The sequence below is a fragment of the Gavialis gangeticus genome, unplaced genomic scaffold (assembly GCF_001723915.1).
Source record: "Gavialis gangeticus isolate Ggan-Ray unplaced genomic scaffold, GavGan_comp1, whole genome shotgun sequence".
NCBI lineage: Eukaryota > Metazoa > Chordata > Crocodylia > Gavialidae > Gavialis > Gavialis gangeticus.
In genome coordinates this window covers 98200580-98205194 of record NW_017729024.1, presented here as the reverse complement: position 1 = coordinate 98205194, position 4615 = coordinate 98200580, and the positions used below count along the sequence as shown (strand labels likewise).

Below are 4615 nucleotides of genomic sequence, written 5' to 3'. Positions count from 1 at the left end.
TATATATATATATATATATATATATGAGAAAGAGAGATGGAGGGAGAGCTGTAAATTCATATATATCTGTAAACACAGGGCAAATTACTTGTGCTGGGTGCCACCGCCTGCAAATTTTATTAAAACTTGTAATTTTCTGTGAGGCTAAAGAAATCCCTCCTTTTCATAATATGATTCTAAATGGATACAAAAGCCTGAAAGGCCGCTTCAGGCTCAATTCCAAGAAAAACTCCTCCACAGTGAGGGTGTCCAGACTGTGGAATAAGCTCCCTCCAGTGGTGGTGCAGTCACCTACCCTAGAAATCTTCAAAAGGAGACCGGACAGTCACCTGGCTGGAGTCACTTTACCCCAGTTGTCTTTTGTTGCCTAGTGCGGAGGAATTGGACCCAATGATCTACAAGGTCCCTTCCAGCCCCTAACAACCTATGAATCTATTAAAGTAGATAAATATCATCCAACATATTTCCATCGGTTAACCCAAATCTGCATTATATACATGCAAATGTAGACAATTACCATACTTTATTGGCCTTTTTAATAGCAGATGCTTAAATCTTAAAAATAGGTTGTAATTTAGTTTAATTTAACTGACTTTACATTAAGAAAGCCTAACTTCATTACAATTCTGTTGACAAGCCCACAACAGGAAAATCTATTACCCAGGACTGAATGATGACAGGATGACCCATCAGAAAGGTCATCCTCAATTATTACAGGGGTATAGGTTGTAGCCATGTTTTTTTTTACTAGCTGGCTTTTTTACTATTTATTCCACCCAGGAAGAGCACACACCAACTGCAGATGCTTCCTCAGCCTGATGAAGGGTATTTATACCTGAAAGCTTGCAAAGAAGAATTTTTCCAACTATTTGAGTTGGTCTAATAAAAGATATCAGTTTTACCCAAAGATCCTTAACTATTCACTCTTACACACTGATTTGTTCTTAATGAAACATTGCTCTTGTGCAAAGTAAATGTCCAAATAGGGGTTAATGAGCCATGATGACAAAAGTCACGTCACAAAAAAGTAACTATTTGCTGTCAAGTAATTTCCATAATGTTTAAAGAAAGCAAAAATGTGCAGAATTATTTTTTACTCTAATGCACTTGGTGTAAATCTGGAGGTATTCTACTGCAAAATCAGAGTCCCCTCAGTTTTTTTATATTGGTAATAATTAGCTAAGAATTTCACATGCTATAGTTCAAGAGGCTGTATCCAAATATGTTAGAATTAAAGATGACTCTTGATCCAGATTTTCAACAGATAATTCAAGGGTGATTTCTATGGCAGTATGGTTTAGGCCATTCTCTTGCTAGGATGGTAGGATGCCATTCAGTACCAGGTTAATAATGGGAAAAAAAAAGGACCTGCAAACACTTTGATACACAGTCTTCGTGCTTTATATACCGTTATTTTTCCCACAGAAAGCAAAAGCCTCATGAATAATCAGACATATTCATGAAGAAGTGACTTCACCAGAAGTGACTTACTCAATCCCCCTGGCTTTTTTGAGTCATCCAATTCATGTTATAGAATAACACTATGTGACTTGGTGCTTGATTAGGCACCGCAAATACAATTAAACCTGAATGTCCACTTCCATCATTGCAGATGTTCCTTTGCTGATAGGAACAAGAGTAGTTCCACTGTGTGAGAGGGAAAAACAGGCTTCAGAGCAACCGTGGCAGCATTTTAGGGGTTTTGTACATCTGGGAGTCCTACTGCATTCAAATCACAAGCTTGGGTATAAAGTTGTCTGGTAGAGGGTAGACAATGTGCTGCTCTGCAGATTTACCCATATCCTCGTATAGTCCTATTTCTATTGGGCTGAGATAATTTCTGCAGAGCAGTTATACAGCCACATTATGGCCTGAGATTCTTTCAATCCCAGCCCACCAGCATTTGTTTAGTGCTAGTTTTGGCCTGTATTTAGATTACAGTGAATTAAGACAGGAGGAAAAAAACCACTCAAAGCAGTAGTCATAGCAAGTCACTTGCTAACAGTGCACATGGTGAACTTTGTTCATATAAAATATTTGTTCAATAAGTCTGAATAAAGAGCATGCAAGGCTGTTTGTAGATAACTGTCAAACAGAAGAAAGGACTAAACTAGTGCAACTCCCTTTAATGCCATTTGTCTCCTCAGTATAAATCCACCACTAGGCTGGTTTCTCATTTGGCTTCTGACTCCTGCCCCCAAACTTCTGATTTAAACAGGGGCTCCAAAAGTGCCACAGATTAACACAATTCATACATGTCGAGCCAATGTAAAATCAATTTTCAGTACAGAACAAAGGTCAAGGAGTGAGTAGCTTGGCTGAGGCCAAAGAGCAGAGGAAAATAGTTGCAATTTTTGGTTAAGATGGGTGTAATGATGAGGGAACAGATATGGTTCTTTCAAAATGCCAGCACTGGATTTTGAACTGGACACAGCAGCAGGCATGAAGCAAAACCAAGGTTTAGTAGGTCCCTGCAGTAAAGTGTGCTTTTTAAGTTCTAGATTTAAAACAAACTGGAAAGAAATTCTGTGGATTCTTTTCTATCCTTTTGTTTTGCTTTTCCTGGTCTTATTGACCTTGCAGCTAAGTTACATGAAGGAAAAGCTTTCTTATACCTGATCAGAAACTGGATATACTTAAAGACCTATGTGAGCAAACAGCAGGGCCATGTGTCTCTGCCCAGCCAGAATTGGATTATAACAAAGACTGTAAAGAAATCCGAGTGTCACAAAAACAAAACAATGGTATTTTATGTCCACTAGAAAAATACTGAATTTTTTCCATTTTGTGCATTATATTTGGCATCACTGCGTGGAGATTTTTGTTTCTAGAGATTTTAATACAGAGTTTAATACTTTTTACTCAAGCGTATCTGTGCTTTAACACTGCTGAGCAATTTTCTTAAGTAAAAATTGTAGGACTAGTATATAGTGGGCGTTCCTAGTGAACAAGACTATAGGAATTATTTCCTAAATAAAGATTTACCGAGGCAAGAGGAATCAAAGCAATCATGTCATGTGCATCACTAAAAATGATTCCTGGTTGAAGCTGAAGATACCTTCGAACATAGATATACAAAAGACAAATTGTTCATTTCCATAAAAAAGTGTTATGATATAGTTCCTTTGTATGGTCTTTTGAAATCTTGAGGGTATATAAGAAGTATTCTTTTTCTGTCAAACTGAGCTTGGAAGACTTGGCAGTTTATATCAGATCTAAGGCTAACCCTTAAGACATAAGAAAGGATGCACCATTGCAATCATCTAACAAAGCAAAAACTCTGTAAAGATGTAAAAATTCTGTAAATTTCAGCAAACCTTACCTATTTTTATTTCTTCTAAGAAAGCATGTGATCTCAGGTACAGTACAGGATCACATATAATGACAAATTCACTGAATGGAGTGTTTACATAACAGACAAAGTGCAAAAATAATGTCAGTTACTATTACTTTTTTAGTGTAATTCATGATATGTCAAACATTAGGTCTACAGCATTGTTTATTCTGTTCACTTGTATTTATAATAAAATGCAAGTTTTAAGCCTTTCATAAATGACTATTACGGTCGTGGCTGACCTGCATCAGCATGCTTTTAGAGGAAGGCGGTGATCAATAATAAACATTCTAAATTTAATATTTCAGAATCAAAATTTATCCTCGATTTCTGTGAGCCAGTATAAGTTGTCTTCATTTTAGGGATAGGAAAATCACTTAAGCAAGATACAGGTATTCAAAAAGCTCAAGGTAGAATCAAAGTTACGTGGTTGTCTGTAAACAGCATAGTTTAGATTGGGTTAATCTCTCTCACCCTCAGTCTCCACATATCAAAGGGATGAAATAGCATTACCTGTCTAACAGAGGGTGCATCTATATGTGATGCTATGTCGTTGTAGCAATGCACTATGGCGATGTAGCATCTGAGGGCAAAACTGGTGATGCCGCAGCTAGGTCACTGTAGTAATGCGATCCTTCATTATAGCACATCGCTACGGCAATGTAGTGCCTAAAAATAACCCTGTGTGGTGTGCACAGTGCAGTACCAGCTTGTACTGCACCATCTTTTAGTACTTTGAAAAGGAAGTACTAAATGACAGCACAGTAACAACAGCACCATAGCGGCACATGTAGATGCATCCAGTGTGTTATAACGTATTCTAAGTAGCTATCAGTGGAATCTCCCTAAGAATGACCAGTGGCTCCACTAACAAAATGCAAGGTAATGGGAAAGAAATGTGCCTTCAAGGAAGGACTGTAACAAACTGTCTGTGACACTGTCAGGAACAGTGGTATTGCAAAGGAAAGGCATCTGGAGGAGAAGAAGTGAAATTAACAGTCTAATGCCAAAGTGCTAATGTAAAACAAATTTGCTTTTAGGGGCAAGAACTGAGTTAAGAAAAACATGTATCATGAGTTTCTCCTATAATGTAGGTAGCGTTCTGGGGTACAACTCAAGCTAACTTTGAGGATTGCACTCAGCTATTGTCAGGATTAGCACCAATATAAGAATCAGTTTAAGATTAGATATAGAAATTAAAGCAAATGAGTACAGAGACCTATAGACTATTGCCATCAGTGTCAGATATTACCCAGTGGTTTAGCTTTCTATTTCCAGAAG

At 37.5% G+C, this 4615-nt stretch overlaps 1 protein-coding gene across 1 annotated transcript in view; it reads left to right on the top strand.

Moving 5' to 3' along the window:
* PCSK5 (proprotein convertase subtilisin/kexin type 5) overlaps positions 1-4615 on the top strand; it is a 461635-nt gene that overhangs the window by 388453 nt on the left and 68567 nt on the right. The gene's annotated exons all lie outside the window — the stretch shown is intronic.